The sequence below is a fragment of the Phocoena sinus genome, chromosome 18, assembly GCF_008692025.1.
Source record: "Phocoena sinus isolate mPhoSin1 chromosome 18, mPhoSin1.pri, whole genome shotgun sequence".
In the NCBI taxonomy this organism is placed as follows: Eukaryota; Metazoa; Chordata; class Mammalia; order Artiodactyla; family Phocoenidae; genus Phocoena; species Phocoena sinus.
Window position 1 is genome coordinate 72,163,640 of NC_045780.1, and position 15,814 is coordinate 72,179,453.

Below are 15,814 nucleotides of genomic sequence, written 5' to 3' on the forward strand. Positions count from 1 at the left end.
GGTTAAACAAGGTCTCTAATAATACTGACTTTAAGGGAGGAATAGGGGAAAATGAGAATAGTTTGTAGAAAAACACTATCATATACGTTGACCCAGAATTCTACATTAATTAAATTATTCTGGTACACCTTGTTCACTGTCCTTTTCCCAAAAGACCAGAAGAAAGCTCTGTTGATTAATCAAACTAAGTATATTAGACTTATGGAAGTAAGAAGAAAACCATGTTGATAGTTTCTGGAAAGACTCTCCATAAAGCAATTATAGAATTGTATTTATTGATGTTTGAGGAACGAGATAGGTGATTTTAAGGTGGGTATTTCAAGGTGTAGAACTGGTTGGGATTGGGCAAAGTTTACAATATAATAGCTTTGGTTTTGCAGGCACATCAGAGAAGTGAGAATCTTCAAGTGAGGTTGATGAGCAAATTTAGTCTTGATAAGTAAGCAGTTTAGTTAATTCCTAGTCTTATCTTCCAGGAGCAGTTAATTCCCGGAGCAAAAAGATAAGCTATTTTTGCTTGATCTAGTTATAGGAAAGTATGCAATTATTGTTTAACAATGTACAGGAATTTTGCTGTTTTAAGTTCTTGGTCTTCAGCTGACGTAAGATAGCATCCTCTATGTGTTTAGAGAGAAATTTTTAAAAAAAGGAAGGAAGTTTGTCTCAGCTGTCAACTAGTATACACATCCACACCCAAACACATATTCGTAGATGTAAGAACTACCATAGTCAGTGTTTACTCCTGGTTTGAGAATAACCATGAAAGGACCCTGGTGTTTCACTGGGGTTTGGCTTTCTCAGTAGTTTTTAACCACCAACAGTGGTAACATGTTTATTTTGAAAGGCTTTCTTGGAAAAAAAATTAACCACGTTCAATTTCTCTTTTAATAAAGTAAAAAGATCTAGAAATATCAAAGTATTTGGATGTTTTTAGGGCCCATCCTTGATGGCTGATGGAACAATATATCTGGGTCTGTCCATAGGTCAGGCTATGGAAAAAGTGAAAATAGTTACCTTGTGAAGATCCTCCATTATGCCTTAGCCAAAAAAATCCATAAAGAAAGTCTCGAGAAAATTCCATGTCTTTGTTTTTGTCTAAGACTTAACTTAGGGCACATTTTCCTTGTTGGCATATCCCTGAAGAATGAACACCATACTTGCCATAAAACCCTAATTCCTGCCATGTATACAGAACTTTGAATATGGTAGAAAAATTTCTCATGCTGTATCTCATCTTGCTGGGTCAGAAAACCCTGTGGTAGATGGGGATTGATTTGTCAAGAGTGAGGTGCCGAAGCGCTCAGGGTCATTACTCTGTGAAGCAGGAGAGCTGAAAGTAGAAATCAGCCCTCTGACAAGTGAGTGCTTCTTCAGCTGCTTCAGATCTAGGATTGTGACTGCAGACCTGGGTATAATGAGGACGCAATCTTCCTCTCTTTAAAAAGATAATTATCTTTATACCTGGGATGCCTTCCTAGACAATCTGGATCAGTGTGGATAGGAACAAAAAGAATTAAATCTCTTACTAGCCCCCTGAACGCTTCTCAGCTAAGTCTCTGTGGGATGGGTGGGTGCGAAAGAGATGTAGCCTGAGGCCTCACTGTGCTGTGCATTTAAATGTGGTTCTTCTCCAGGAAAAAGTCCTTACTTCGGGGCATTTCAAGTGTCTGAGGTGAAGAATTCATTTAATATTTTTTGAATCTTAATATATCACCACTATACACCTTCATAAAATCCAATAAAAACTTACTAGAATAAGTAAAGGGGAAAAGAGCATACAAAACACAAACCTACATTTTAAAAAAATTATTGCATTCCTTATACATAAAATTACCAAGTCATTTTAGAACTTGCAGATTGTTTACTCATACTTTGTGTGTTAATCTCACCACAGACCTACCACAGTAGCACTGAGCCAGGCTACCCCTTGAGGAAAAGTGCTTTAAGTCAGGGCATATCTAGACTGTAAATGCTGATGTATTTGAAGAGGCAGAAGAAGATCTTTACAAGCTTAGAATTCCATGGGGGAGAAGAAACACACTGCTTTGTTGAACCATGACTATTAGCTGGAAAATCTCCTTACGTAGACACTTTACTCCTGGCATTTAATCCCCATCTCTTAAGTCACTTATAATTTTCTATTTTGAATGTGTAGTATTTTATGCTTGCTTTCTTTCAGTTTCTAAAATGTAAGCTCTCTTAGAAAAGATTTGCACCTCACTTGCATGCATTTCCTTCACTCAGTTGAGCACCTTGTCTAGGAGATCAATAAAGATATTTCGACTCAATAATGCACCCATCTTCATAAACATAACAAAAGAATACAAAGCAAATTACTGTCTAAATCAAGTTACTGATAATCAAGTACAACCAACCTGTTCTTAAATTGTAAAAGGCTCAAATTCTGCTAGAGATAAAATAATCAGTTGTTACCCTGGTTATTATGGGATGAAATATGCCCCTTAAAAGATATGTTGAACTCCTAACCTGCACCCATGAATTTGACCTCACATGGAAGTAGGATCTTTGCAGATGTAATTAGTTAAGATGAGGTCATTAAGGTGGGCCCTAATGTAATATGTCTGGTATTCTTATGGGAAGAGAAGAGAAACAGACACAGTAGGCAGATAACAATATGAAAACAGAGGCAGAGATTGGAGTCATGCAGCCACCAACCAAAAAGCACCTTGCAAAAGGCAAGGAAGGATCCTCTGCAGAGGGTTTGAAGGGACCATGGCCCTGCCAATACTTTTATCTTGGACTTCTGGCCTCCAGAGTTATGAGGCAATACATGTTTGTTGCTTGAACCCACCCAGTTTAGGAAATCAATACATCAGGGAAATCTGAAAGCATTGGAATGATGAATTCCATGTGGAACTTCCTCAAAATCTAGACAATAGACAGAAAACTTTAGGAATGCAGTGTTGGCCTGAGGCTTTGGACCAGAAGCTCGCTGATTCTGTGGCTACAAAGAAGGAGATGGGTACAACCTATCTAGCGAACATCTGATTTTTAAAGCTGAACAAACTACCTTAGAGCTAGAGAAGAAAATGTCAGGTGAAGAAATGGCTTGGCTTTCAGTGCCTGGTGCAACTCTAGAGGTACCTTTCCGTATGCAGGGGAGAGGCATGATGTCCACTCTTAACACTGTAAATGTGCCAAGGTGCCTCGTGCTACTTGAATTCTTTTTTCCCCAAATATCACTTATTATTTCCTGGAAGAATGGGAAGACTTTTGTAGAGAACCACCTAACTGTCAATCCTTTTACTCTAATTGTAATTTCCTTTTACTACTGATTTGTTGTTCAGGGTATGCTAAAGAAAATAAGAAAATCTTGTTATTTTACAAGATTTGAGTTAAAATGCTTATCAAAATAAAACTCAAATATAAGGCTGCGTTCAAAGGGCATGTAATAACTTGAAATTTGAAGACATATAGATCAATCCTGTATTGATTCAGTTTAAAAGCTTGTTAGGTGTGTATTAGTAGTAATGCATTAAGTGCAGAATGATACATTTCCAATTTGTAGAATCGAGTATCTGAAATCATTATTGTTATGTCCATTAAGTACAATATAATACTTATAAACTTTATGGAATCAAATAGAGAAAGCTGATACTATATGAACATTAATTCTCAATTCTAGATTTATTTAACCATAACTTGTTACAGGAAAGGATCTTCAGTCCATAATAAAAACTGGAAAAAATATGAAGAAAAACTCAACTGGAACCAAGAACAGGTGGAGATGGATGAATACATTTAAAATAAAGTAATAAAAGAAAAGCAATCTATTAAAATATCAGTTGCCCATAAAAGTGGAAAGAAGATTTTAAAGTTGAACTCAAGGGCATAATTTTTAGATGCTATTGTACGTGTAAAAGGAAAAGCAGTTATCTGCAGTATTTTCAAAGGTCAAGGATATATTCAGAAATAGGTCAGCAAGAACTGGGGTGGCAGGTGCTGCGCATACCTTGGAGAAGGTGCCTCCCACCTGGCTCTCTGCCTTCCCTCTCTGATGACCCATATGGAGCCCCACCCAGCTGCTGTAACCAGCCAGGGACGGGATCACTGAAGGTGCCATCAACGTTTGCAGCATCGCTTGCAGTATAGACGTGTAAGGCAGCAAATTAGAAGACCAAGCAATTCTAGGAAAGTATTTCTAGTGTGCAAAAGTCAAGTGGATCTAGTTAGAAATTGAACCGCTAAATATGAACATTCTTCTGGAATAGAACTTAAAAGTCAGACGCAAGCTTTTAATCGTGTGATTTTTCATGTCTCATTACAAAGCATTCGAATTAGAAAAATCGGTAACTCCAGCATATTCTGAAAATAAGATCAAAGAGAGTCAAGCAAAGGAAGACACAGTAACTTAACAAAGCAAATGAAACAGGAGATTCTAACCTAGCTAATATTTGCCATGTGGCAGGCAGTCCTCTAAGTGTGCTCTATATACTGTTATTAATTCATTTAATTTTGGAAAGACCTTTCAGAGTAGGCACCACCTTAGAAATGAAGAAACTAAGGCACAGAGGGGTTAACTTACTGGCCCAAGGTCTCATAGTTGGTAAGAGTCGGAGGTTAGATACAAACCCAGGCAGGGTGTCTCAAGAACAGTGGCCACTCCTTGTCACTACATAATATTGACACTTGCATAGTTTTAGTTTGTAGCCTTTCTGAAACTGTAGCATGTTTACATAAGGTGCTTCAACTCGCTACTCATAAAGAATTTTTTACTATTCCTTTGCAATTTCACTTAAATAAACATGAATAGCTAGAAATATGTGTCTTACGTGATATGAATCAATTTGAGAAATAGATAAACCTGTTAGCAGATATAATAATCAGGCCTTTGTCCCTTTATGCTTTATGGAAGTCCTTCTTTTTTCCTTTTCCTGTTTCAACTCAGAACAGGAGGCCTCTGGTTAACAACACTATGTTCAGTGCAATGATGCTGATTTCCATGACTCATAAACCAGCTTCAAAATCACCTCCACAATTGGGACTGCAAGAATGTTCTATTCAATAACAACAAGATGGAATTAGTGTATAGCTTCCTAGTGTGACAACACTTATTTTAAAAGCAAGTTGGGATCTTGTCCCGATATTAGATTCATTATTTAGAGCACAGACTAAGTGCTCTTTTCATCATTAGCTTGTATTTATTTATTTGTTTATAAAGCCAAAGGTAAGTCCTAGGAATGTAGAAATATTGATTTTGGAGGCAATTACTATAACTTAGACACTCCAGCTGTATTTCATTGATAAAGTAGAGGCAGATGTGAGTTACAGTGTGAGAGCCAAGGCAGCAACATACGTCTTTTGCACTTTTATATACTGACTCCATCGAAGTCTATTATATTGACTCCATCGAAGTCTATTAGTAAATGCACAAACGTGGAAGATTTTGAAGATGGTTCCAAATCACAGTGGGATATGCAGAATATGTTAAATTTTCAACCAAATGACCACAAAGTTAACTCATCATTATTGATTTTAAAATGAAAACATAACTTTGAGATTCTAAATGATCTCTGTTGGTTGAAGTTAAACACAGCAGGTTGATCACACATATTTATCAATATTTTCTACTGATAACCAACTAGGATTGCTGTTGGTTTAGTGCTGATCATTGTTTCTAGGCTTTTTCCTAGACAGAACTAGGAAACATTTTAAAGAAACATGCATAATATTTTCATATTGATATTTCTAATTCAAAGTTAAAATTGTAGAATTTTTACTTAACTTGAGTTTGTATTTGTGTCCTTTTTTTCCCACTGAAGGTCTTAACTACATAATTATTTGCTCTATCGTCTATTATCTATTTATCTTTCTATATATCATCTCATAATTGCTAGATAGAATATCAATAATGAAAGAGCTTGAGATTTGAATATGTCATATTCAAAGAAGTAAAACTTCTATCCTGCCACTCTCCTTTCCCTTTGTGTAACAATTTTTATTGATTTTTAAGTTTTCTTACTTTGAGTGGGGTTGGGAGGGTGGTTGGGAAGGTGGGAGGGAATGAAAGCAAAACGGTGTTCTTCAATTTTGTTTTTTGTCTTCCAGGATTCTAAATTTCTCCTTCTGACCCAGTTTTTTTTTCATTCATCAGCCCGTTTGCATCAGGCCACTCTCCCTTTGCACCACCTCCTCATCCAGGTGGGGAGGAAAGACAGGACAATCACACATTGCATCAACAAATAAGTATACATTGTAGGGGAGCAGGATATGCCACCCCAAAATGTGTCTTGTTGTCACAAGGATTAATTTAGACTGATTACTTTTCAAGAATGGAAGGCTCAGGAATGTTTTTTTTTTCTTACCTCCTCCTTAACTGCCTAAAATAATTTAGATAAAGGGCCTATTCCTGGAATAGAGCTATCATCAGAGACAACTGCAAAAAATATGGGCTAGGTGTGGTGGAGGACATTTGGCAGGGCCTAGAATCAGACTCCACTCTGTGTCCCATTTTCTCTGCCTGGCCCAGCAAACATTTGTTTATCAACTGTTTGCTTTTCCGCCTCCACATGAATTGCCTTTTTCCCCTTGAAGTCTCAAACCACTACCCCCAATATCCTCTTTTGTCTTTAGCTGAAGATGATACTCAAGGAGAGGATTTGGGCCATTTTGGTGAGTTAGTACTCCTGGGTCTCTCCCATGTATACACATTATTAAACTTGTATCTGATTTTCCCCTGTTAATCTGTCCCATGTCAGTTTTATCCTTAGACCAGTGAGAAGAACCTAGAGGTGTAGAGGAAAGTTTCTTCGGCCGAAATAATATGTCAGACACATTTTAAGCACTAAGGTTACCTCAGTGAAAAAAAAAATAGACAAAAAAAATCTGTCTTCATAGAAATCACATTTTAGTGAGGGATGCAGAATTTAAATGAATAAATTAAAGTATCAAGGGAGGCCAAGCAGAGGTGGTCAATGCTCTAGAGAAAAAGTGTGCTTCTCAATAACATTGTTTGAAATAGCTGGTGCTTCATGAAAATGAAAAGTGAAAGGCTTTTGTGGGTTTCTTTATGACTTTAATTCTTGACAGTTGCACCCCTTTAATGCATATATTTAATGCAGGACCACCTCTCACCCAAATTCTCAAATCTGATATGTGGCTGGTAAATATCAAATAGTGGAAAATGCTCCGGGGGAAAACAGCCTGGGGAAACGAGCACAGAGCAAGAAGTTGCGGGCATGGGGGTTTTAACTAGGGTGGTCTTCTATGAGCGAATAACTCATGGGTGCAGGAAGAGAAGAGAGGCCTCTGGGGGCCCTTGATGTATTTCTGAATTTTGCTGTAACTGCAGGGGACACTTTTCCACAAGGACAGACTCACCTTGGCTGATAGCGTCTCACCTCCAGCACTAGTTGTGAGTCCTCTGCTTCTGTCCGGCTTCTCCATCACAGTAGGGGCGCTCAGCCAATAGGAGACAGGGGGCTTCCAGATGCTGACTTTCTCAGACCATTCTGGGAGGACTTCTGAATGCTGCTTGGTGGGCGGGGCCTGACAGAGTGGGTCACTGCCCACAGATGTGACCCCGATGCTGGTCCCTTGTTTGGACTTTTCCTCCTTTCCTATGTAAGCACGTAACCCTTCCACTCTCTCAGTCTCTCTCTATGGGGAAGGCAGTCAATCAGCCAGGGAAGCCTTCCAGGCAGAGGGAGAAGCAAGTACCATGGAGGCATGTTCTCACGAACCAGGATCATGGAGGCCAGTGCACTGGGAAGGCGTGTGGACAAGGGGAAGAGGAGAGAAGTGCTCAGAGATAATAGGGCCGAATTGAGTAAAACAGCCCCTTGTATCCCTTTCAGAGGAGCCCAAGGTCTCCAAAAACAAGCTCAGGGTAATTAGCAGCAGAAAACGTTGCACAACATTAAATTGCTAGTAAATCATGTGCCACGGAAAGACATAGCATCAGAATATCTGGGTTCAGAGATAAAATGAACCTCTTTGTGTTGAGACAGGCCTGGGACTTGGACCCTTTGCTGCAATGCTTGCCCCTGGACAAACCTCTCCTCAAGCAACAAAATACGAAGAAACTATTGGACTAAAAACAACTGCATGCATGTGCAGTTGGGGCAAATTCTGAACAAAAGATATAAAGGGACCAAAAAACCCAACTGCCACTTTTGAAGAGCCTGGAGCAAAAGCAGGGTATTGCACATGCCCCCTGCACACACCACCTAAGGGGTGGGCAAAACACCTAAGCCACCACTCCAGCCCGACCCCTCACCCCATGTAAGGAATCAGCTCGCCCCTCCTCAGGGAGCGAGCGAGGGAACCTGGTGTTTGTTGTCGCTTCCCCCAGCTGAAGCAGGGGCCCCAATAAAGCCTTGCCTGAATTTCTTGTCTGGCCTCCAGTCAATTTCTATTGATTGGGGAAGGCCAAGAACCCTGGTCGGTATCACTGTTATCTCCGCCCGCCATGGTGACTTTGCTTTTCTTTTCTTTCTTAATTTTTTTTCTTTCAGTCGGCTCTGAAATACTCTTCAGCCTTCCTGCCTGTCATCTCTTCTCTCCAAATTATAATCGCCATTTTGTCAATTTCTCCTACCAAAATGCTGTTCCAAATTCCTAGTGTTATCAGACATATTAAGCAATTTATACAATTTTTTTTCTTTTTTTCTCCATTTCCTAAAGTGTGTAGCTCTGGCGGGTTGGTGGGGGGCAGGGAATGAGCAAACTTCCTTTTACTTATAAAGTGTTATGAAGTAGTGAATATACATTACATGGTGGAATACTGATAAATTTGTTTTATGGGAGCCTTCAAACAGATACATTTATGTTCAAAGAAAGAACCATACAGCTAAATTATCATAACAAGGGTTTCTACTTTCGAGTCTCTAAAGTATTTTAGAGAATAAACTCACTAAAATTTTATATACTTATAAAGATACAGTGTATAAAGTTATTTAGTAATCATTCATCTTTTCAAAACCTTTTCCAAAGAAATGAGGTAGCATCTGCTACATATTTATGCACAAAGTCTTCTAATACCCTTAGTCTTTGAGTGGCTGCCTAGCAAATAAGATGGACCATTTGCATATAGATTTAAACCTCTGAAAAAGAAACAAGAAATTGGTCAGGACAGCTAATAAAGGAGACGTTTGATGAATGTGGAATAAATGAATGAAAGCGTGATCACTAACAAATCTTGCTATTCAAGTTCAGCTAAGCTCTCAGGCTTGTTCAGCGCTCTGTTAGACCTACCTTGATTATCTTACTATCTTCACAAAAGCTACACTTAAATATTTCACCCTATTTTAAGCAGCAAACTCAATCCTATTTCCTTTGCTTCACAGGTTGTCCATCTCCACTGCTGCAGATTACAGCCATCTGCGTAGAAACTGGCCCTGCGTTCATGAGTAGTAGTGCAACTCGGACCTGTCCTTCCTTGCCTGAAACTGTAAGTAACTACAACTTTCTGTTTGCTTTGCAACACCTAATCCATAAACTTTTGTATTATGTTAGTGTGTGATCATATCTTATACTTTTAGTAGACTGATTAAATTAGTAATTATGTATTTAGTGCCAAATATGTTTCAGGAAGGCTTATTGGTGCCAAATACACAGAAGTGAAAGAAATCAAATCACTTCCTATCAGAGATTGCATTCCAAAGGGGGCCAGGAAGAAAACCGAGAATTAATGCAGAAAAACACAAGATTATTTGAGATAATGAGAGTGTTAAGGAGACAGTAAATGAGGTGATTTGAAGAACTGAAGGTAGTAGGGTGTGCATGGAGATTACTAATTTAATAATGTCGTGAGGAAAAGTACATCCGAGGGGCAAACGTTGAAGATTCTCAAAACCTTGAGTTCAAAGACTCTTCCGCTTTTTTCTTAGTTTTCTCCATGAAATTTTAGCAGAGACCTGTGTTCATGTGACGACTTCTTAGAATAAAGTTGGAGGAGGAGATCCAGAATCATGAAGAAATATTTGAAGCAAGTGGAGATGGTGAGATGCGTATAGAGAATGCAAAGGAAAAGAGAAGGTTTATATAGCTATCTTTAAATAATCCAAAGAATTGTTTTAGGGATTGCTGTATTTCTTTAATATGTAAAATCAATAGGCAAAGGGTAGAAATGATAGAAAAATGAGTTCATATAAATCAATATTAGGTGTTTAGTGATGGAGCCAACTCATGATGTGCAAGTGGAGTTGGTACTGCTGGTCAGAGATGCTGCAGGAGAGCCCTCTCTCCAGGACGAGATCACCAGTGCAGCACTGGGTGGTGCCTATAGTTCTTTCCAAAGCAAATACTAAACGTACATATTATGCTACGAGCGAATGAATGAACTCCTTGTTAAACACAGCAGCATAATATAGTCAAAAGCTAAAAGCAATGCAAAGAGGAGTTTTAGAAGAAAAATTCTAGACAACTGAATGTAAACTTTGGTTCTGTTCACACAGTGGTGAATTATTCCTTTTGACTGACAAACACCTGGGCAAACTTTTTTTCCTCTCTCTTCTATTTTACATACTTCATTGTATACTGGCTAACAAGTTAATTGACACATTTAAATAGTATCTCAGTATTTGTTTTCCTTAATTTTAGTCCTAATAAGTTTCAGTGGCATCATATTTTGTGATGTATATTAAATCCAGAATAGAAGACCCAGAGTAAACTAGCCATTTATCAGTCTTCATAAGTTAAATTGAACTTCGACCTGTTATATCCTCATTTATTTCTTTTATTCCTAAACCAGGAATTCCTTTAACTTGTGTTACCTGCTCATGTGTGACATCTATCTTGTTGAAGTGGAAAGAATATAGGCTTTATCTTTAAGACTGTGTTGTCCATCTTAATGAAATGGGAAACATTTAGATCTCAGTTAAATCACGAACTCGATGACACTGGAACTTTGCTTTAACATATATAGGCTCATAAAATGATAAAATGAGGGCAATAATTCCTATTTAAAATTGTTGCAAGTCTTACATTAAAAGGAGACATTAAAGGCAGCTGAAATATTAGCACAAAATAGCTGTTCCATGAATAGTTTGTTTCTTTTATCTGGATACAGAGTGGTCATAGAGAAGAAACCTGTTTTCTTATATATTTCATGTTTTATTTGGGGGAGATTATTTTACTTCTCAAATTATCAATTATATATATATAATTGATAATTTGAGAAGTAAAAGGTATATATGATATATATAGTATCTAATAAGTTAATCAATGCCGAAGAATTTCTAACCTACAAAATGTCATAAAAACTAATGTTTGGAAAAAAGGAAGGGCACAAAAAAGAATAGGTTTTCTTTATAAAAATAAGGTAATTTGATGAGGATTATAACATACACTTCTTTTACTTATTGAGTTACTTATTCATTCATTTTGCATTTATTGGTTCACTCTTTTAGAAACATTTGTTGACATTTGCTATGGGCCAGTGTTTCCACATATACTCTGCATAATGAAATATTTTGATATCATACCACCAATATAAATACTATATGCTTTTTTTGATGGGTCAGCATTTAAATTACCATTACTTTTAACTGTCGTATTTTTTATGGCATATTTTTGGAAAAGCTCAAATAATGGAATTTAAATAGACTATCATAATTTCTTATATTATTAAAAGGACTCAATTTGATGTTTATTCTTAGAGTGTGGTCTTTTGGAACATAATTCTGAATGAGGCATGATTGAAAGAAGGCTTTAAAAGTATGTATGAAAGACCAAATACATTTTTAATGTCACTTCTTAAAACCAGGCACTGCTTTACTTATGGAAAGCAGAGATGTAGCAGTAAAAGTTTAAAACGATAAGATGGATAAGTAAACCACTGAGATGATTTATACAGAAAACTACTTTTGAGTTTATTTTAAAACATTTTGTATAAACTAGATCTTTATTGAAAGTTTACTTACGGTGTAAATGAGTTACACAGGCTTTTTCCACCACTTTTTATAAATGAATAGTTATTACTACTAAAATGAGCTTGTTCAGAATGCATTACTTAATTCTCAGATGTTTACAAGTCACACAACTCAAAGGCAACCACAGTACTTCTTTACATTATTTTGCCAAACTATGGAAGAAACTGTTTTCGATGTTTGATAATAGGATTAATGGATTTTTCAAATTATGCCCCAGTAAAAGTCTGCTGCTGTTTGCCCCTAAGAAGGAAGAGGAGGTAATACTGAAAATGGCTGGTATGAAGCTGCAATGAGAAATTGAAATTCAATCACACATTATATACCGTGACATCAGCATGCTTTACGTTTTGAAGCTAAGAATTTAAAGGCAAAATAAATTACTGGGGCTTCCCTGGTGGCGCAGTGGTTGAGAGTCCGCCTGCCGATGCAGGGGACACGGGTTCGTGCCCCGGTCCGGGAAGATCCCACATGCCGCGGAGCGGCTGGGCCCGTGAGCCATGGCCGCTGAGCCTGCGCGTCCGGAGCCTGTGCTCCGCAACGGGAGAGGCCACAACAGTGAGAGGCCCGCATACCACACACACACAAAAAAAATTACTGACATTTTAAAGAACAAATGGACTAAAATGCGACTTTAAAAAGGAAGTTTTTCTACCATAAATTCCCTGGTAACGGTAGTTCCATAATTTCAAATATTCCTCCAGTATCTCAAATTGTTTCATTATCATGTACTGCATACCCTAAAACAACGTCAAATATATAATGTTGAGTAGATATGCCATCACCTTTATAAATATACACACACACACGTATATATTTACATAGGTGATGGTATATCCACTCAACATTATTACTTTCTCAGAGATCTTGCAACTGATAATGAATAGCAAGAGTGACATCAGTGAAAACGGTATCGCTGTAGTTCCAAAGGTCCATCCTTCTACAAGAATTTTGAAAAATCAAGCAAAAACTATCAGAATCAACTTGTTTGGAAAACAGTCAAAGCTCTACAGGAGCCCAGGAAAGCAGTGGATCAAGAAAAAGACAACTCAAAGATGGTAGAAAAGCTCTGTGATATTTTTACCTGGGCTTGTTCCCCCTCTAACTGGGCTCAGCAGTTGCCTGGAAGACAGCAGCCCATGTTTCCTCTGTGGAACCCAGATTCCTGGGTCTGGGAGAAGAGCCCAGACCTTCCTCTCAAAGAATATGTTTCCCTCATGTTCTAACCTGTCTGGGTGCTACCTAGGCACTAACGCAAGGAGCTTGTCATTTTTTTGCAGAATTCGGAAATCAATCAGAGCAGAAATGCAGCAGACATTCCCCAAAACTGTTGTAAGGTAAAGGAACAACCCACTGCTGCCTAAGGTGAAGATTTCAGGTGAGGGAAACAATAAAGCACCAAGTCTGGGAGGAAAAGCTGGGAGAGAGCATCTTTGGGAAAGGAAGGCCTTCAAAGCACCTGTAACTGGGGACTTCCTTGGTGGTCCAGTGATTAAGACTCCATGCTTCCGGGGCTTCCTTGGTGGTGCAGTGGTTAAGAATCCGCCTGCCAATGCAGGGGACACGGGTTCGAGCCCTGGTCCAGGAAGACCCCACATGCCGCAGAGCAACAAAGCCCACGAGCCACAACTACTGAGCCCACGTGCGCAACTACTGAAGCCTGTGCGCCTAGAGTCCGTGCTCTGCAACAAGAGAAGCCACCATGGTGAGAAGCCCATGCACCGCAACAAAGAATAGCCCCTGCTTGCTGCAACTAGAGAAAAGCCCACGCACAGCAAGGAAGACCCAACACAGCCAATAAATAAATAAATAAATTTATTAAAAAAAAAAAAAAAAAGACTCCATGCTTCCAATGCAGGGGACGCAGGTTTGATCCCTGACTGGGGAAATAAGATCCCACATGTGGTGTGGTGGAGGAGGCGGAGGGGGACAAAAACCGAAAAACACCTGTATCTGGGCAACTGAGGAAGCCACATGCATAGCGAGTGCAGAATCCAGGCTCAGAGGCAACCTGAGAAGACCCTATGCTCACCTCTGGCTCATCTCCAGGCTCAGGGCAAGAGGAAGTGAGGCCTGAGTCAGAGTCCTCAGCTGCCTTGTTGCCCTTGAAGGCGAGCCCAGCTGGGAGCTCCCCTCCAAGGACTAGCAGGGCTGGTCTTTTCTTTCTCTCTTTTTTGTTTCCTATTCTTCTTCTTTCCCTCCCTCCTTTCTTTCTTTCCCGTCTTTCTCTCTCTTCCCTTCTTTCCCTTTCTCTTTCTTTTTTCTCCCTTCCTTCCTTCCTCCCTCTCTCTTTCTTTCTTTCTTTCTTTCTTTCTTTCTTTCTTTCTTTCTTTCTTTCTTGTTTGACTTTAGCTTTTAAGTAAAACAAATCAATTATATGTTTTGTAATAATTCATTTCATGTGGCTGATACTGTTTTATTCCTGAATATTGCGATATTGCAATGTTCCCTAGAAGTAGATGAATAGAAAATCATATATATGCACATGAAAATACATGAGAAAATGAAAAAATGAGAAAGAAGGAACACTGACTATGATTGTGGAGGAGTAGCTCAGCAAATAGAAGGGGAAATAAAAGAAAGGCAAAACATGAGTACTCAGCAACAGAATCATTCGCCCCCAGGCCTACAACCCAGGGTCGTAGGTTTGTAGAAACATGTGTGAATCTTGGAAAACGACAGCGCTACAATCAGCGTATTTCCACACCAGAAACTTTTCTCCTGCAAAAATTCAGAGATATTTCCTTCACTATGACATTACATGGGAGAAGGAAGGAATTAACACCATTTTTCCTTCTTTAAGTAGTCATATAGACTCTTAAATACTCAAGAGTCAAATCGCCTATAGAATTTTGCAAATGCTTTTAAGCTAATCATTACTTTTAATTAAACTAAATTTTACTCTCATAATTATTATTAGTTAGTAATTACTAGGCATAACAGGCATAAATGGTATTTAACTGTATTGAAATTTAAAAAAAGATATGCCAAGCATATACTAATGCTCTAATGGCCAGAAATAGATGATATTGAATGCAATTTTTGCCAAAATACTTTCATTAAATAAAATTTTAGCATTTGATGGAGGATTTTTATTAAGTATGCAAAAATTTGACAAACCAACCAAGTAAGCATTGAATTTTATTTCCTTACGTGATATTAAGGAAAATCAAAATTATCAAATACACTGAGGTGTGTAAAATAAATAATTTTTCTTGGTAATGTGACTTTAGACATTTTAAAATCAAAATAAATTAATTTATTTTGGGTTAAAATGGTAAAGAACTTAAAATACTTTTTTCAAATAATAATTTAGAGTTAACCATACTGGAAAAAATAATTTACTAAGTCTTTTTTAGTGTGTGCACAATTCTTATGACAATATAAGCAGGAAATTGTTGGAAACCATTAGTTTCTGCATGTTTGACTAAGAGGAGATCCTGCCCAGGAAATGAAAGCCTGCAATTTTCATAACTTGTAAAATCAACAGTATTTTTCATCTGAGGTCATGACGGGTCAATCTTTGGTGAGTGAAAAGAACAGGCCAAGGTCAGTGAAAATTCCCATAGGAGAATATTGATGGAGATTAATTTTAGAGGAAGATAAATGGGCTAAAGCAGAAAAGAATTGACCATAGACAGTTAGGGTTTATGGTTTAGAAATATTCATTTTAGCTGAAGGGTGCTTTTACCATGATCCCTTATTCAACCTGACTAATTTTATTATGATCAGGTGTTAATAGTTCAGCAATTATGTTTGGATTTATTTAACTATAATATTAATTATGGAACCCGAATATTAATAAATAGCAATAAAATAAACAAGAAACATCAGGACAAAATTGGATCTTACAATGAAATATCACCATTGGCAATTAATAATAATTAAGGGTATATTGTAGCATGACACTGATTGGGCTATGA